Source organism: Melospiza melodia, chromosome 25 (assembly GCF_035770615.1).
Source record: "Melospiza melodia melodia isolate bMelMel2 chromosome 25, bMelMel2.pri, whole genome shotgun sequence".
NCBI lineage: Eukaryota > Metazoa > Chordata > Aves > Passeriformes > Passerellidae > Melospiza > Melospiza melodia.
In genome coordinates, this window is record NC_086218.1 from 3,008,056 (window position 1) to 3,027,414 (window position 19,359).

At 58.8% G+C, this 19,359-nt stretch overlaps 1 long non-coding RNA gene across 1 annotated transcript; it reads right to left on the minus strand.

Moving 5' to 3' along the window:
• Positions 1 to 16,760: 16,760 nt before the first annotated feature.
• Positions 16,761 to 17,482, minus strand: LOC134429246 (uncharacterized). The gene is made up of 3 exons (XR_010030556.1): positions 17,451 to 17,482; positions 16,953 to 16,973; positions 16,761 to 16,864 (listed from the first exon to the last, which is right to left on the minus strand). It is a non-coding gene; the product is annotated as an uncharacterized LOC134429246 (long non-coding RNA).
• Positions 17,483 to 19,359: the final 1,877 nt, after the last annotated feature.

Below are 19,359 nucleotides of genomic sequence, written 5' to 3' on the forward strand. Positions count from 1 at the left end.
TCTCTCCTCCCTGGGGACCCCCATCCCAGGACTGCCATTGCCCAGCACCACCATTGACTTGATCCCATCCCATGGGCTGCTACTTCCCCCAGAAACCTTATTCCCGAGGGTGCCCTTTTTCCCCCTGCACCCCCAACCCTGATACCCACATGCCATGACCCCAAATCCCTGGGGACCATGTTCCCACAGCACCCCCATCCCTGAATCCCCCCAGGCATGGAGACCCCAATTCCCCTGGACCCCCATTCTGCTGGACACCCATCCTTGGTTCCGCATATCCCCTGAACCCCCCACACCTGGCAACACAATCCCCCACCATGTCCCCAGATTTAGCAGTCTTGTCCCCAGCCTGTGCCCACCTCGTTAGCACCCTGCTCCCACCAAGGGCCACCTGCACTTGGACGTGACCTCGCTTCCTTCCCCTTCATCCAAAGAGCTGCCAGCCAGGGGAGCAGTGGCCACAGCAGCAAGGGACAGCCAGTGTACATGGCTGGGGACACCGGGATGGCTGGGAAGGTGGCGCTGCTCCTGTGGGGTGAGTGCCCCGGGCACGGGCCTGACACCCCAGGGAAGGGGAGTGGAGGAGGCACAGGGGTGCTGCAGGGTCCCCTGAGGTCCCCAATGGCAGCAGAGCCAGTACATCATGTTACCCACAGTGGACCTTGGTGTGACTGGGGATTTAGGGTAGCTTTGGGAACAGGAGCAGGGGCAGGAATTTGGGGATGTGGGGACAGGAATGTGAGGACTGGCACCTTTGATCTCAGGGAGCTCCCGGGATAGGGACAAGGGAACTGGGATGCAGGGACAGAACGGGACAAGGACAGTGAGGATGTGGCCATGGGGATGGGATCATGAGCTGGTGGGTGTGACCTGGGCCAGCATGGGCTGTGTCTGTGGTGTCCTCATGCCCAGGGTGTCCACATTGTCCCCATGTTCTTCGTCAGCCCAGGGTGGCCTCAGTGTCCATGGTCCCAAGGTGTCTGTGCCACAGGGATGTGGTGCACGGATGGCTGTGACACATGCATGTCCCCCTGCCACTCCAAATCTTTTGGGGACCACCCAGACACACTTTCCAACAAGAACTGCTTTCCCCAGAGGGACAGTTTGGGGACAGCCCCCACACCCTGTATTCCCCTGTGCTGTTTTCTCTGCAGTGCCACCCCCACTGAGCCCTGTCCCTTCTCCCTTCCAGCCCAGACCCTAGGCCTTGCTGGTGAGTCCTCAGGGGATGCCATGGCCCCACCCTGCTGTCCCCAGCCCCACACTGGCCCTGGCAGGCTGGTGTCCCCTGTCACCCACAGGTGCGCAGACCACCCAGCTCATGGTGGAGTCCCCCTGGAGGCCGGCAGTGCTGTGGGACCGGGTGACACTCATCTGCTAGGGCTCAGGGGCTGCAAGTGCCACCACCTGGTACAAGGACGGGCAGCGCTGGGGGCAGCAGGGACAGGACCGCCTCACTGTCACAAAGAGTTGCACCTACACCTGTGACAGACCCAGCACCGGGTGTAGCCCTGCTGTGAGAGTCTTAGATGGTGAGGGGGCTTCAGGTGTCCCCAGCCTGGCCCCCGCAGGGACCCTGAGGGCTCTGGGTGGGCTCCACTCCATGGGTCACCTCCTGGTGTGACCAGAGCCTGTGCCCTGCTCTGGGGACATCCCAGAACATCCCACTGTGGGGAAATCCTGATGGAATTGGGGACCCCTGGTGCACCCAATTGGGGGGTCTCAGTGCCATCAGGTATGACAGGACCCCTCTGTCCCCTAGACGGGCTGGTGCTGCAAATGCCAGCACAGATGCTGCTGGAGGGGGACACGGTGACACTGTACTGCCGGAGCTGGCGGAACAACACGGTCACCTCGGTGTCATTTTACCCTGAGGGGAAGAAACTGGAGGGCCTCCGTGATGGCACCGAGCTGTCCCTGTCCCCTCTGCAGCTGCCTCACAGCGACAACTAGCACTGTGAGGGCCGTGAGCAAAGTGGTGTCAAAGTGGAGCGTGTCAAAGACAATGACAGTGACAGTACAAAGTGAGTGCAACGATGGGGACAGGGAAGCCCGACATCCTCCAAGGATTTCCTATCACTGCCTGAATCCTTCATGCCTCTCTTTACTCCTCCCTGGGTCATACAAAATTTCCCATGTCCCTCCTGGTTTCCCCCATGACTGCCCAGTTCCCCCTCCTGATCCCCCATCCCTCTCTTTGTCCTTCCCATCCCTCCCTGGATTCCCCACCCTTTCCAAGGTCCCTGCTCCACCCTCTGGTTTCCCTTCCTTCCATGGGTCCTCCGGCCTATCTATAAACCCCAAATCATTCCCTGAGTCTCCTCAGTCTCTGTTTTGGTTCTCCATCCCTGCCTAGGTCTCTGCACCTTTCCATGGGGTCTCACCATTGTCCCTGGGTCCCAACCTGCCTCCCAGGGTCCCCTTCTGCTCACTGGGATCCTCTCTGCTTCCCTCCAATCCCTTCCTTTCCCTCCCGTGTCTCCTATCCTTCCTGGGTTCCGCAATCCCTTCTGTGTCCATCCACAGGGGTCACGCTCACGGGGGGTGTCCCTGTCAGTGCAGCCACCCGGGGGACAGGTGACACTGGGGGACAGCCTGGTGCTGAGCTGTGAGATGACCGTAGGGACAGGTCCCCTGTCCTTCTCCTGGCACCAGGAGGGCTCACGGGCACTACTGGGCACCAGCCCCCACCTGGAGCTGCACCATGTTGGGAACAATGAAAGCGGCCAGTACTGGTGCCGGGTCAGTGACGGGGACAGCATGGCCGAGAGTGACCCCCTGAATATCACCGTCCTGGGTGAGCGGGACCCTTGGGCTGGGGGTGACCCCACGCACACCACCCCCATCCCACCTCGCCCAGTGCCAGCCCTGTCTCTGTCCCCACAGTGCCCGTGGCCAATGCCACCATCACCCCTGGTCCCCTGTCACACCAGATACATGCAGGTGACAACGTGACCCTGCGCTGCTCAGTGCAGGTGGGCTCAGCCCCTGTCACCTTCACCTGGCTGCACAATAGGCAGGAGGTTGTTCGGGGTCCTCTTCTGGAGCTCAGGGACATCGATGTGGGACATTCAGGCACCTACATGTGTGTGGCCCCCAACCAGCTGGGACAGGACGGGCACTGTGTGTTCCGGGCACTCAGCCCAGAGCTGGCCCTGGAGGTGACACCTGGCTCACCCTGGGTCACAGGTGGGGTGTCACATGGGGTCACCAGGGAGTGCTGTTCTCCTGGGCTTATGGATGATCCTGATGTGTCCCCCTCTGTTTCCTTCCGTGGCCACAGGGGTCGTTGGGGCCCTTTTGTTCCTGCTCCTCCTTGTGGGTGTCATTGTGACCTGGCACCGGTGGCACAGTGTGGGTGGGTGACAAATGGGGGACAGGGTTCCCAGGGAGCTGTAAAGGCCCCCAGAGTTGGGGAGTGATAGGGCAGCACCCACAGCCCCAGAATTGTGACCATGTCTCGGGGTCCTGAAGGGTTTGGGAAGAGACTGGAGGATCCTGCAGGAATGTTGAGGGTTCTTTCAGGAGCCCTGTCGGTATCTGGGAGTCTTTGTCCCTGCTGCGCTTTGGGTTCTTGAGGCTGAGTTGGTTGAGGGCACTGGGGATGTTCATTAATTCTGGAGGGCTTCAGAGATGCTTGGAGGCCCTGGGGGGAATTGAGGGTCCAGTGGGTGTTCAGGAATCCTGAGAGGGATCAGGGCCCTGGGGACCTCACAGTCACCCCTTCCCTCTTTCCTCTGCAGCTGCCAGGAAGCAGCAGGAAAGGTTAGTGGTGGGCTCAAACCACACTCTCTTCTTTTACCGCAACCCCCAAGACCTCCCATTCCCTCCCCCACATCCCCTTTATTCCCTCAGAGCCCCCTCGGATCCCCTGGACCCCCAGAGGAGGGGGAGGTGCTGTACACCCACATCATGGTCACCAAGAAGGCAGGGGCTGAGTACGGGGGGGACACACACAGAGGGACACGTCACTCACAAGTGTCACCCCACCCAGATCCCACAGCCCATGTCTCTCGCAGCGTCCCCCCGTGCCACCACCTTCCAGGATCCCCAGGTGACCTACGCGGAGCTGCGGGGACCCCAGGGGCGATCGCAGGAACCCGGTGACATCTACGGGAATGTGCTGTGACACTGGGGGCAATTGGGGGGCACTGGGGGTCCCCACCCATGGGCACACACTCGTGTGCGTGCTGCCACTCAAAAATGTGCCTGTCCCTCCCCATGGAGACACAAAAATCCAAAAGAGCTGAGAGAAGAAAAATTTCCTGAAACAGCAGCTAGAGAGAATAAAACCAACAGTGACAACAAAAAGGTTCAGAGTCGAAATTGTCGCACAAGGAGCGATTTCCAGGGAAAGCCACCAAAAAGGAACAAACCCCAGATATTTCCCCTAAGCACGTTTCCTCCACTAGGAGAACCTGGCAGGGCCCTGGAACTTCCTTGCTCTGATGGCCAAAGTGGCCTTTAGGAGGCTCTGGATTCTCTTGTCCCCTGTCCCAAACCTCTCCTCGTCCCTGTTCCCCACACAAGGATCTCACAAAGGACCTGTGGGGGTTCCAGAGCCTCTTCCTTTCCCAGGGCAGTCACGATCAGGCCATGGCACAGGACCAGGTGTCAGAGAAAGTAAAAGCTTTATGTCTGGAAACATTTTGGAACAGCTGTGTTGCAAGGGCGGGTGAGGCCTTGCTTTTGCTGAGACAGGGCCCCAAATGTCCACCAGTCTGTCAGCCATGGCACACTGGGGACAGTGTGACACTCTGCCAAAGTCAGGTCCTGAGTGACCAGGTAAGCAGAAGTGCCAGCTGGGGAGAGGGCCCTGGGTGGCCCAATTGGCTTAAAAGAAAGAGCATGAGGTGGCTAAGTCTCTGAACCTCTCTTCTCTTGGGGCGTCTATCCCATCCACATTGGAACCCAGGAGTTGGTATCTGGTTTCAATGAGAATTATCTGACAAGGAAAGCGGGAACGTGCCTGGAATGGAAAGGGGGCCCATGCCTAAAACTTTTCTTAATTTCAAAGATGATGTTGCTTCCAGGCAAAAGTACAAGAAAAGGAAAATGAGCTCTTTACTGGGAAATTGATAAACCAGCACAGAACAAACAACACAAACCCAGAACTGTCCCTCCTGCTTAGCGCTGTTGGTTTTTGTGGCAGTTAAAACCGCCAGCAGGGGGCGCTGCAGGGAGCACTCCCACTCAGCAGGGGGCGCCCCGGTCCAGCTCAATCCCCTCAAGGGCCATGGCGGCCTCAGATGGGAGGCAGGAGGGGAAATCGCTCCTTTTGCAAACTCACGGCCACCAATCGGTCCCGGCACCACCACCGGCAGCGGGCAGTAGCCGCCAAGGCAGCAGGTTGGATCCCAGTGCCCACTGGCAGTGTAACAGTGTCCCGGGGTCAGGCACACGCCCTGCACAACACCTGAGACTGCTCTCCATGATCCCGAATGGAAGGAAGGCAGCACCTGACCCCAGGCAGGTCTCAGGTCCACAGCAGCACCTGTGGTGGCTTTACACCACAATTCCTGCAAATCCTCAGCCTTTCACTCAGGTGAGGAAGGCAGGGATGGAGCAGCTTTGGGGCCACCTGGGATCTACACCTGATCCCTCCCCACTGCCCCACCATGGCCATGGGGCAGAGCCCCTGCCCAGTATTTCCACACTTTTCCCTTTTATTGGGCGGGCACATCCCAAACCCAAATATTCTTTCCATGAGACTCCAGAAGGCTGCAGGTTTTCCTCAAGAAGGAGGGTCCAGGTCGGGCTGTTGAGCAGAATGTTGTGGATTGTGCAGTAGTTTTGTGATTCTCTCTGTCCCTTACAAAGAGGAACAAATGATCAATTGCTACATTTCCGGTCTGGTTCCCTGACAGCTGCCCCTCCCAGGGGGGGTTTCCAGCCAGCCCTGCTCTGAAAACCATCAAAGACCCTTGCAGAGCCACTGCTTAGGCTCCCTTTGCAGTTTGTGCTTCTTGCAGGGCTGAGCAAACCACAGGCAGGCCTTTTTCCTCCACAGAATTCTCACCTCTGCTGCAGGAGCTTCACAGACCCAGAGCCCCTCAGAATCTGTTTTGGGTGACCCGCAGGCTGCCGGCGCCTTGTGGGGGCTGTGCTGGGCCCTGGGTCTCCAAAAATCTGAGGCACCCAGGGAAAGAGCTGAGACCTGTGGGCCCATCCAGCCACTGCCCATCCCTGGCACCTCCATTCCCCTGGAAATCAAATCATGGGTACCCCATTTCTTATGTCTCCCCCTCTCTGGAACCCATATCCCAGTACTCACATTCCCCAGGATCTCCATGGCCCAGGAGCCCTCATTCCCAAGGAACCCTCTGCTGTTCATTCCATCTCTAAAATTCCCTTCCCACAGGACCTTGATTTTCACAGGACATCCATTCCCACAGGATCCCCCATTCCCCCAGCATCCCCATCCCATGACCCCAAATCCCTGGAACTCATGTTCCTCTGGCACTCCCATCCTTGAGACCCTTCAGCTGTGGGGACACCCATTCCAAGTGACTCCCCCTCCTCAGCTCTCCATTCCCAGGGAACCCATCCCTGGGACCCCCACTCTCCTGGCCAACCTTCCCCACATCCCCAAACCCCTTGAGCGCCCCCCACTCCTGGGAATCCCATGTCCCACTGTGTCCACCCAAGCTTGTCCCCATCCTGTCCCCACCCTGCCCACAGCCTGTCCTCATCTTGTGGCCACCCTGCCCCCACCAAGGGCCACCTACACATGAGGATGAGACCTGACCTCGCTTCCTTCCCCTTTGGCCAAAGAGCCACCACCCAGGGGACAACCACCCACTACAGTGAGTGACAGCCAGTGCACATGGCTTGGGACACCGGGATGGCCGGGAAGGTGGGGTGAGTGTCCTGGGCATGGGCCTAACACCCCAGAGATGTGGACGGGAGGCGGCACAGGGGGGCTGCGGGGTCCCCTGAGGTCCCCAATGCCAACAGGGCATGGAGCCCAGTGTGACCAGATTTTGGGGTAGGTTTGGGGACAGAAACAGGAGACAGGATTGTGAGGACAGGGAGATGAAGATGTGGGGACAAGGATGTGGCAGAAGGAACCTTGGGGCTGGGGCAGCTGTGGGGACCAGGACAGGAACACCGGAATGCAGGGACAGGGACAAGGGGACAAACACCATGTTGATGGGCCATGGGGACAGGTGCCATCGGAAATGGACCATGGGCACAGGGCCATGAGGATGTGGCTGTGGGGCTGGCAGGGATGACCTGTGCCAGCACAGCGTCTCTATGCCTGAGCAAGGGCGGGCTGCTGTGTCTCTGTCCTCAAGACATCTGTGCCACACCATGGCCCCCACTGAGACATTTTGGCAACAGCCCCCCACTCCATGCCTCCGTGGTGCTGTCCCGGGAGTGCCACACCCACCCAGCCCTGTCCCTTCTCCCTTCCAGCCCAGACCCTCAGCCTCACTGGTGAGTCCTCAGGAAATGCCATGGCCCCACCCTTCTGTCCCCAGCCCCACGCTGGCCCTACCAGGCTGGTGTCCCCTGTCACCCACAGGTGCCCAGACCACCCAGATCCTGGTGGAGCCCCCCTGGACACCACCGGTGCTGTGGGACTGGGTGTCTCTGACCTGCCAGGGCTCCTGGACCCCCGGTGCCACTGCCTGGTACAAGGACGGGCAGCGCTTGTGGCAGGAGAGACAGGAGCGTGTCACTGTCACCGAGATTGGCACCTACTGGTGTGACAGACCTGGCACCGGACGCAGCCCCCTCGTCATAGTCTTACAACATAAGGGGGGTTTGGGTGTCCCCAGCCTGGCACCTGTGGGGACCCCGATGGCTCTGGGTGGGCTCCGCTCCATGGGTCACCTCCTGTATGACCAGAGCCTGTCCCCTGATCTGGGAACATCCCAGAGCATCCCAGAGTGGGGGAAACCGTGTGGTAACTGGGGACCCCTGGTGTGCTGGGTGTGACACAATGCGGGGGTCCTGGTTGCATCGGGTGTGACAGGTCCCCTCTGTCCCCCAGACTGGCTGGTGCTGCAGGTGCCAGTGCGGGCGCTGCTGGAGGGGGACACGGTGACACTGCGCTGCCAGGGCTTGTAGAACTGAACGGTCACCTCAGCGGCCTTCTACCGAGAGGGAAAGGAACTGGGGAGGCTCCTTGATGGCACCGAGCTGTCCCTGCCCCCTCTGCAGCTGCACCACAGTGGCAGCTACAGCTGCGAGGGCCGGGTGAAATTCGGGACATCAGAGAAGTTGTGGCAGTCAGTGCCGGTGACAGTGACAGTTCCCGGTGAGCACTCCACAGCCCCCACCCCAACACCCCAACAGCCGCTCCCCAGGGATTTAGGCTCACAAATCCCCCTCCCTTCTCCTTCCCAGAGCTCTTCTCATTCCCAGCTGGAGGGACCCACAAGCTCACCGTGGGGTCCCCCCTGACTCTCAGCTGCCTCAGAACCCCCAGCCCCCTGCGAACCCAAGCCCCCCTCCTGCATGTGTTCTACCGGAATGAGCAGGTGGTGGGGGCCCACAGGGGTCCCCGCAGCTGCTGGTGCCCACCGTGGGGGTCTCTCACTCGGGGAATTACAGCTGCCAGGTGCAATCCGAGGGTGGAGCCGTGTGGAAGAGCAGCAACTTGCTCCACATCACGGTGCACAGTGAGTGTGGGGATGGGCACAGGGAGCCCCCACAGCCTCCACGGCTCCCCCAGCCTTGCCTGGGGACTCCCAGTCCTTCCTGACACCTGACCTGTGGCACCTCAATTTCCCGGGTCCCTCCCTGGCTCCCCTGCTCCTTTCTCTGGTCCCTCCCCAGATCTCACATGGATACCCCCATCCTTCCCTGCCACCTTTTCCATGTCCTGCCATTGCTGACCCGGGTCCCTCCTCAGGTCCCTCCATTCTTGGCTTGTGTCCACTCATCCCTCACCGAGTCCCCTGACCCCTCCCTGCATCCCTCCACCCCTCTCTGAGGTCCCCACACATTCCCCAGGTCCCACCATGGTCTCCCTGTGTCCCCAAACCCTCCCTGGTGTCGCCCCCCTCCCTCTCCAGGTGTCCCTTCCCTGAACCCCCCATCCTCCTGTTTCCAATCCCTTCCCATCTCTGCACCCCCTCTCCCTCACTGGGATCCTCCTGCCCCTCCCCGACCACCCAGGTCCCTCATTGTCCTCTGCTGTCCCTCCCCCTCCTGCAGGGGTCACGCCCTCGGGGGTATCCCTGTCAGCGCAGCCCCCCAGGGGACAGGTGGCACTCGGGGACATCTGGTGCTGAGCTGTGCGGTGGCTGTGGGGACAGGTCCCCTGTCCTTCTCCTGGCACCGGGAGGGCTCAGGGGCACTGCTGGGTACTGGCCCTTTCCCGGAGCTGCGCCACATTGGGGACAAAACCAGTCAGCGACAGGAACAGCGTGGCCGAGAGTGACTCCGTGAATGTCACCGTCTTGGGTGAGCGGGACCCTCGGGCTGGGGGTGACCCACCCACAGCACCCCGTTCACAGCTCGCCATGTACCAGCCCTGTCTCTGTCCCCACAGTGCCCGTGGCCAATGCCACCATCACCCCCAGTCCCCTGGCACACCAGATGCGTGCAGGTGACTATATGACCCTGCGCTGCTCAGTGCAGGTGGGCTCAGCCCCTGTCACCTTCACCTGGCTGCACAACAGGCAGGGGGTGGCCCAGGGTCCCCTCCTGGAGCTCAGGGACATCGATGTGGGACATTTGGGCACCTACCAGAGCGTGGCCACCAACCAGCTGGGACAGGACGGGCACTGCGTGTTCCGGGAACTCAGCCCTGAGCTGGCCCTGGAGGTGACACCTGGCTCACCCTGGGTCACAGGTGGGGTGTCACAGGTGAGGTCACACAGGGTGTTCAGGACTCCTGCAGTTCAGGATGACCCCAGTGTGTCCCCTCTGTCCCCAGCAGTGGCTGTGAATGTCGGCAGGACCCTCCTGTTCCTGCTTCTACTCCTGGCTGTCATCGGGGGCTGTCACTGGTGGCACCACTGGGGTGGGTGACATAGGAGGTGGACGAGGTCCTACAGGAACTGGGGGGAAGCCCCACACATTGGGTGTGCAGTTGGGGCATCACCCAAAGCCCCTGAGCTGGAGGAAGCTGAGCCCCCAGTGACCTTTGCTTGGGGTGCTCACAGGTTTGGGGGCATTTTGTTGGGTTCTGGGCTGTCCCAGGAAGGGCCTTGAGCAATATTGGGGTGTCACTGGGATCTCCTGGGGGTTTTTAGGGAGGTGTTGGAGAGTTGTGCAGGGATGTTGAGAGTTCTTGATGGATCCTGGAGCAGTTTGGGGTCTTCCCTGCATTCCGTTCTTGGGGTTCCTTGAGGCTTGACGGGTGCTCAGGGGTTCAGGGTTCCTGGGGAGGGAGTTCGAGTACCTGGGTGCCTCAGGTGTTCTGGGGCTGCTCAGGGGTGCTTTGGGTGCAGGGGCCTGGCAGTCCAGTAGAAATCAGTGTCTGGTGGGGGTTCAGGGGTCCAGTGGGCATTTAAAGGTCCCAGGTGGGGTAGGGGCCCAGGACACCCCATGATCACCCCATCCTCATTTTCTTGAAGCTCTCAGGAAATCCCAGGACAGGTGAGTGGGGAGTTCCAGCCATGACTCTCCCTGACCCCCTCCCCAGACAGACCCCCCCTTATCCCCACAGGGCCCCCCAGAACCCCCTTATCCCCTGGAGGTGGGGGAGGAGCTGGACATGAGGGGGCAGTGTGTGAGTATGGGGGATGGGTGGGGACATGGACATGTCACCCATGGATGTCACCCCAAGCCAGGTGTCTCCTACTGTTCCCCCCAAGCACCCCCAGGTGACCCACGCAGAGCTGCCAAGGCCCCATGGGCGACTGCAGGACATCAGTGACATCCATGGGAACGTGCTGTAATCATCTGTCAGCCATGGCACACTGGGGACAGCATGACACTTAGACAAAGCCAGCTCCTGAGTAGCCAGGTGACCAGAAGAGCCACTTTGGGAGAGGGCCCTTGGTGACACAACTGGCTTAAAAGGCAGAGCATGAGGTGGCCAAGTCCTTGACCCTATCTGCTCATGAGGTGTCTGACGCATCCACACTGGAACCCAGAAGTTGGCAACTCATTTAAATGAGAAATATCTGCCAAGGAAGCTGGGAAAACTTCCTGGAATGGAAAGAAACCCATCTCAGAAACTATTTTAATTTCAAAGATGATCTGGCTTCCAGGCCAAAGTGTAGGAAAAGGAATACCAGCTCTGTAGTGGGAAATTTATAAACCAGAACAGAACAAACAACCCAAACCCAGAACTTTCCCTCCCAGTCAGCGCTGTTGGTTTCTGTGGCAGTTAGAACCGCAGCCAGTAGGGGGAGCTGCAGGGAGCACTCCTGCCCAGCAGGGGGCGCCCCGGTCCCGCTCAATCCCCTCAAGGGCCATGGCGGCCTCGGACAGGAGGCAGGAGGGGAAATCGCTCCTTTTGCAAACTCCTGGGCACCAATCGCTCCCGGCACCACCACCGGCAGCGGGCAGTAGCCGCCAAGGCAGCAGGTTGAATCCCAGTGCCCATTGGCAGTGTAGCAGTGTCCCAGGGCCAGGCACACACCCTGCACAACACCCGTGAGCACTCTCCATGATCCTGAATGGAAGGAAAACAGCACCTGGTCTCAGGCTCATCTCGGGTCCACAGCAGCCCCTGGGGTGTCTTGACACCACAATTCCTGCCAACCCGCAGCCTTTCACTCAGGTGAGGAGGGCAGGGATGGAGCAGCTTTGGGGAAACCTGGAATCCACACAGGATCACTCCCCACAGCCGTACCACAGCTCTGGGGCAGAGACACAGCTCCATATTTCCACACTTTTCCCTCCTGTCTGGCAGCCACAGCCAAAAGGCAAACACTCTTCCCAGGCCATTCTAAAGGGGTGCAGGTTTAAGCAGGAAGGTAGAGGGAACCGGTCAGGTTGTTGAGCAGATTGTTGCAGGATATGCAAGGTCTTTGGGGCTATCTCAGACCCTTGCTGCAACGGACAAAATGATCAATTGCTGCATTTCAGGACTGGTCCCTCACAGCTGCCCCTGCAGGGGGCGATTTCCAGCCAGCCCTGCTCTGAAAACCATCAGAGGCCCCTCTCAGAGCCACTGCTTTGGCTCCCTTTGGGTTTTGTGCTTCTTGCAGGGCTGAGCAAACCACAGCCAGGCGTTTTTCCCCCACAGAATTCTCACCTCTGCAGCAGCTCTAAAGCTGCCAGAATGAAAGCAAAGGAGGCAGGGGGGACCCTCAGGTGCTGGCTGCCACCTTGGGCTGGGCAGAGCAGGGCTGGGCAATGGCCATCCCTGTGCAGTGGGGCTGGGCCATGGCTGGGCCCCACCCTTGGATGGCCACCACAACAACATCAGCCACTCTAAAATACTTTTCACTATCTGAACAACATCACAATATTTATTCAACAGTATAATCAATAATGTAATATCAATTCATATAATATCCAGTAAAAGTCAACTTCCATTAACTTGTTTCTCACAATACATATCAGTAAAGAACTGTTATTCCTGTTCCCACATCTTTACCTAAAAGCCCTGTAATTTCAGAATTATAATAGTTCAGAGAGAAGGGGGTGGTATTTTCCATTCCAAGGAAGGTTCCCTCCTTGTTCAGCTTCCTTGTCAGAGCTGAACAAAGAAACACCATTTCTGCCAGTTTAACCAAAGAGCTGCATTTTTGTCCCAGGAGCTGGGAACCAGGTCCTGTGCCCCCTTGGAACTGGGACGGGCACCAGTAAGCCACCTCATTGGGAGCACTGGGATGGGGATTGCAGAGACACTAAGCATGCTGGGGTTAAGAGGATCAAATATGATTTTGATTTATGTCTCAACATATGCTACACATGAGGTGAATAATGACTTTGTGGTTGTACATGTGCTGGGAACCCTGTCCCTTGCAAGGCTTCACACAACAGACGATCAGGGGAGAGAAAGCTTCAGTGATCGGGCTATGAGTGACCCCCACTGGCTGGTGGGACAGATGCCCAAGGACAAATATCTATGAAAAAACACCCAGGAAATCAGGCTGTGAGAGGTGACTTTGCAAATAAAAGCAGGTAACTGTGACAAAACAGGAGTGTTTTGCTTGGGGTTTCTAGGAGGGATCAGGGGCTCGCTTGGAGGGTCAGTTTGGCCCTCCTCCCCTGTGGGATTCACATTCTCTGAACCTGGGAGAAGCAGTGAGAGAAGCAAAGAATGATCCAAAAAATTCTTATCTCATTTTCTGCTCCTGTGTTGTTCACACGTGGAATGCATTGTGGAAGGTTGTTTACCTGAAGGGAATTGCTAATTGGATTCTGGTGTGAGTGTTTTGATTCACTGACCAGTTGAATCCAGGCGTGTGTGTGAGGGGACTGTTGGCTGACACTCATGAGATTGTGTGCAGTGGATGCAGTTGAGTGCTTGGCAGATTCAGTTTAGGTGTAATGTAATATAATATAGAATAATACAGTATCATAAAGTACTTAATTAGCCTTCTGATAAGATGAAGTCAGATGCATCATTCCTCCCAGATGTTGGGCAAAAATATCACTGATACTACCCCCACTTGCCTTTTCCTCCAGGTGGTCCTTCTTCCCTGTCTGCATCCATTCTTCCCTGCTTCTCTTCTTCCAAGAGGCAGCTCATTCCTGCTCGTCCTGGATATTCCTTCATTACTCCCCGATGGAGCAGATGCTGCCTGCACCCACCCAACGATTCTGCCGCGTTTCCCATGCGGCCCACATCACCGAGCCTGCTGCACCTGCCCACCGCAGCCCCAGCCCACGGCAGCCAGCCCAGAGCCACCAGTGCCGCAGCACCAGCCTGCAGCCATCGCTCGCCCATGCCAGAGACACGCAGGTGCCGTCCTTGGAAATCATGCCCAGCCACTCACAAAAGCCATGTGGGCTCGCCCTGGCTTGCAGAACACACATTCCATCTGCCCAGCTGATGCTCACAGAGCGCCCGGGCTCCTGGTGGTAACGCTGTCCCTGTCTTCTGTTTCTCTATCCTTTTCCCCTTCTGCTCCCTTCGATCCCCCTTTGGTACAAACGCTTATCCTCCTTTATCAAAAGACAGTTCTCAGATATAATATTGCCACATTTGTGCTTCATTTTCACCAGAGAAACCTTTCAGCAAGAATCCTCCCCGACTCCCCCATTTACAGTGGCATGGGACAGGGGTAGTGGGACGGGGAATGGGGAAGCCCTTGGTGTACTGCAAGCACTGTGGGGAGAGAATGGGGCAGTCCCTGAGGGTACTTGGGCACTTGGATGGGGCTGGGGAGCCCCTGCAGGTACCAGCAAAGGGATGGGGGAGCCTTTGGGGGTACTGGGAGAGGAAATGGGGAGCACAGGATGCCCTGTGTAGCATCCACCTGAGCCATGACCACCTCCCTTGGAAGGATGGGCAACCACAGGAGCCATGGAGGGAGCACCCCCAGTGTCACCCAGTGCTTCCCACTTCCCAGAGCATCACAACTTTCAGTGCAGATTGTCATAGATGTCGCTGCATTCCCACGGTTGCCTTTGCAGCTCCATGTACGTCGCCTGAGGATCCTCCACTGGTGGTGCCAGGGGGTCTGGGTTGGCCCTGTGGGAATAAGGGGGTGTGTGGAAGGGGATGGGAGGTGCTGGGGGTTTGGGTAAAAGATGTATCATGGCTGGAGGCTGCACTCACCTTTGCTGGTGCTTCCTGGCATCTGCAGAGGAAAACTGGAGGGGTGACTTTGGAGACCCAGGGGCCCCCATCCACCCTTGGCAATGCTGAACCACCACCAGACACACAATTCTCCCCAGGCACCCCAGTATCCCTGATGCCCCCACTAATATCCCTGAACCACCCCACATGCACCAACACCCTGAACCCCGGGAACCCCGAGCCTGGCAGAGAGGGGGGACCCCTGATAGAATCACCAACCTCCCTGCAGGACCCTCCAACAGCTCCCAGGGCTCTGAGCAATGGTCATTGTGGGCTCAGCCTCTCCCAGTTTAGGGGCTGTGTGTGCCGCCCTATGGCCCCCCTTCTCGGGCGCGTTCCCACCCCTCTCCACGACCTTCATCCCCCCATTGGTCACCCACCCACACTGTGCCACTGGTGCCAGGCCACAATGACACCCACGAGCAGGAGCAGGAACAAAAGGGCCCAACCGACCCCTGCGGCAACTGCAAGAAGCAGAGGGGGACACATAAGGATCACCCATCACCCCAGGGTTCCTGCAATCTTGAATGACCCTGTGTGACCTCACCTGTGTCCCTGTGTCCCCACGGTGTCACCAACAGGGCCAACTCTGGGCTGCGTGCCCAGAACACACGGTGTCCGTCCTGTCCCAGCTCGTTGGTGGCTATGCACTGGTAGGTGCCCGAATGTCCCACATCGACTGCCCTGAGCTTCAGAAGGGGACCCCGGGCCACCTCCTGCCCATTGTGCAGCCAGGTGAAGGTGGCAGGGGCTGAGGCCACCTGCACCGAGCAGCGCAGGGTCACGTTGTCACCTGCACGCACCTGGTGTGATAGGGTACCAAGGGTGATGGTGGCATTGTCCACGGGCACTGTGGGGACAGAGACTGGGCTGAGAGCACAGGGAGGGGCTGGCAGCTGGTGTGGGGGGATAGAGACAAGAGGGGTGGGTGTTATGGGGGATGTTGGGGACGGGGTCACACCAGAGAGGGGTGAAGGGACACAGGGCAGCGGCGGGAGACACAAGCATGGTGTCCGGGGGACAGGAAGATGTCCAGGAAAGGGGACTACAGGAGGCTGTGAGGGCTCCCCATGTGTGCACTGTGCACTGTGACACGGAGCCGAGCGCTGCCCTTCTGCACGGCCCCCCCCTCGGAGCCACCTGGCAGCTGGAATTCCCTGAGTGGGAGACCCCCACGGCGGGCACCAGCAGCTGCGGGGACCCCTGCGGGCGCCCCACCACCTGCCCATGCTGGTAGAAGGGGGGCTCGGGGCCGCAGGGGGCTGGAGTTGCTGAGACAGTTGAGAGTGAGCAGGGACCCCTGGATGGGCTCCTGGGGACCCTCCATCACTGGTCCCACGACAAGCTCAGGGCAGGAAATGGGGGGCTTTGGAAACGGTGACCCCGAATCCCTGGCGAGGCGCTATGGGGCTGTCTGGGTGGCGGCTGTGAGGTGCTCACCATGCACTGTCACTGTCACTGTCACTGACTCCTCCCATCCCCATGATACACTGTTATTCATCCAGGACTTGCAGTGGTAGCGGCCCCTGTGTTTCAGCTGCAGAGGGGACAGGGACAGCTCGGTTCCATTGTGGAGCACTCTCAGTTCCGTCTCCTCGTGGTAAAAGAGCACCAAAGTGACCGACTTTTCCTGCCTGTACCGGCAGCGCAGTGTCAATGTTTCCCCCTCCAGCAGTGCCCGCGCTGGCACCTGCAGCACCACCTGGTCTGGGGGGCAGAGGGTGCCGTCACATCACAGGGGTCTGGAGGGTCCTGATATCATCAGGACCCCCATATTGGGTCAAAGCCAGAACACCAGGTTTCCCCAATTACAACATGAGTGTCCCCCCCATAGTGGGATGCTCTGGGATATCCCCCTGTATAGGGGACACTCTCTGGTCACACCAGAGGGTGACCCATGGAGTAGAGCTCATCCAGCATCCTCGGGGTTCCCGTGGGTGCCAATCTGGGGACACAAACCAATCTCACGATCTGAGACAATCACGGGTGGGCTGCACCCACTTCCAGGTCTCTCACATGTGTAGTTGCCTCTCTCAGTGACAGTGAACTGGTCGCCTCCCTGCTGCCCCCAGCGCTGCCCATCCTTGTACCAGGTGGTGTCACCAGCAGTCCCCGAGCCCTGGCAGGTCAGTGTCACCCAGTCCCACGGCACCGCCGGCCTCCAGGGGGGCTCCACCAGGAGCTGGGTGGTCTGGGCACCTGCAAGTGACAGGGGACACCAGCCTGCCAGGGCCGTTGCAGGGTTGGGGACAGTGGGGTGGGGACATGGCATCCCCCGAGGACTCACCAGCAAGGCCTAGGATCTGGGCTGGAAGGGAGAAGGGGCAGGGCTGGGTGAGGGTCATGGGGACACTGTGGACACCTTATGTTTTCCCTGCCCACCTCCACCAGCCCTAGAGCACCTGTCCCCACGGCCAAGTCCCCATGGTCCTGTGCCCATGGCCAGGTGACATCTGCATTGTTACGTGGCCCCATTCCATGTCCATGTATCCCTTTTCCCCCTGTCCCTATCCCCACAGTTCCCAAGCCCCAAGGCTCCTTCTGCCACATACTTTTCCCCACATCTCTATCCTCCTCTTCCTGACTCCATATCCCAGATCCCCTATTTCTGTCCCTAAAGCCACCCTAAATCTCTGCTCACACTGAGCTCCATGCCCTGCTCTGCCTCTGCTGCCATTTTGAGGACTTCAGGGGACCTCACAGCCCCCCTGTGCCCCCTCCCCACCCGTCTCTGCATCACCAGGGCCCATCCCCAGGGTGTCAGGCCCATGCCCGGGGCACTCACCCCACAGGAGCAGCGCCACCTTCCCAGCCATCCCGGTGTCCCCAGCCATGTGCACTGGCTGTCACTCGCTGCTGTGGCCACCGCTCCCCTGTCTGGCGGCTCTTCGGATGAGGGGGAAGGAAGCGAGGTCACATCTCGTCCCCATGTGTAGGTGGCCCTTGGTGGGGGCAGGGTGCCCACAAGCTGGGGACAGGCTGTGGACAAGGGGACATGGTGGGGGATGGTAGGACAGGATGGGGACATTTTGTTGCCACAATTTGGAGTCTAAGGCTGTGTAGGGAGCCTGGGATGAGTGTGCAGGAGAATGGGGTGCCCAGGGATGTGGTCCAATGTAAATGGGTGTCCCAAGGGTTGGGTAGACTCAGACTTGTGGATGAGGGTCCCAGAACAATGTGGCCTCCTGGAATTTGTGATCATGAAATGGGGGTGCCAGGGGAAAGGGGGACCCTGTGAGAATGGTGGTCCTGAGGGAATCAAGGTCCCCAACGGCAGTGATGTCCCATGGTCTGGAATTACTGGGATGGTGTTCCTTGGGATTGGAGATCCTGGGGAATTGCAGTCCAGGAATGGGGGTCTCAGGGAAGGGGTGGCAGAAGAAAATTGGGTTCCAAGGTTCCGGTGCCAGAGGAATGGGGGTGCCAGGGTTTGGCAGTGGGGGGGGGAACATGGAGGTCACAGCTCCTTCCCTCGGTGCCTCAGATTTTGGGGTGAGGCTAGGCCCGGCATAATCACCCCTGGGGTGTTCGTTTCCTGGCCAGGCATTGCATGGGGGTCCTGGGTATTTCGGCCTCTGTGTCCTCCCCTGCCCTGTACTTTTTCCTCTCTTTATTTCTCTTTTTTCCTTATTCTTCTTACTTTTTGCCATATCCCGTCACATCCAGTTCCTGGCTCAGAAATCCTGGGGTGCCCCTGAGCAGGGAACGGGTTGGGGGACCCAGGGGAGGGAGGAAATGGGGAGCAGTGGGTGCAGGGAAGGGTGAGGAGTATTTGGGGGATGGAGGTGCTGGGCTGTGCCTGCTCAACACTTTCACTTCCTTTGTCCTGGAGGAGAGGGAAGAGCCTTTTTGTGCTGAGAGTCAGATGGGAAAAGGGGGCATTCTCTGTTTCTAGGGGGGCACATACAGGGGGCTTCTGTCCTCTAAGGTCTCTCCTCTGGAGTTCAGCTGGGGGATCCAGGTGGTGACACATCCTATAATGGGGGGTCCTGTCCGGGGGGTGGCAGTTCCAGAAATGTCCCTGCACATTCCTGGCGGGGTGCCTGTCCCAAGTGGGGGCACATCCTAGGGACCCCTGTCAATGCAAGGGTGGGGCCCAGTCATGGCCCAGCCCCACTGCACAGGGATGGCCATTGCCCAGCCCTGCTCTGGCCAGCCCCAGGGGACAGCCAGCACCTGAGGGTCCCCCCTTCCTCTTTGGCTTTCATTCTGACAGCTTTAGAGACGCTGCAGAGGTGGGAATTCTGTGGGTGGAAAAAGGCCCCCTCACACGATGAGCTGAGCTGTGGTTTGCTGCTGCGAGAAGTACAAAACCCCAAAGAGAGCCCAAGCAGTGGCTCTGTGAGGGTGTTTGATGGTTTTCAGAGCAGGGCTGGCTGGAAACCCCCCCTACAGGGGCAGCTGCGAGCGAACCAGTCCAGAAATGCAGCAACTGAATATTTTGTCCATCTCCCCAAGGAACTGAAAGAGCCCCAGAACTACTTCAAAGACAACAACAATCTGCTCAACAAGCTGACCTGGACCCTCCTTCTTGAACAAATCCTGCAGCCCTTTGGAACTTCCCAGAAAGAATGTTTGGGTTCTGGATGTGCACACCAGAAGAGAGGGAAAAGTCTGGAAATTTTGAGCAGGGGCTGCACACGAGAAGCTGGGGAACAGGGGTGTCACAGCAGGAGCAGGCAGTGCCCAGGCAG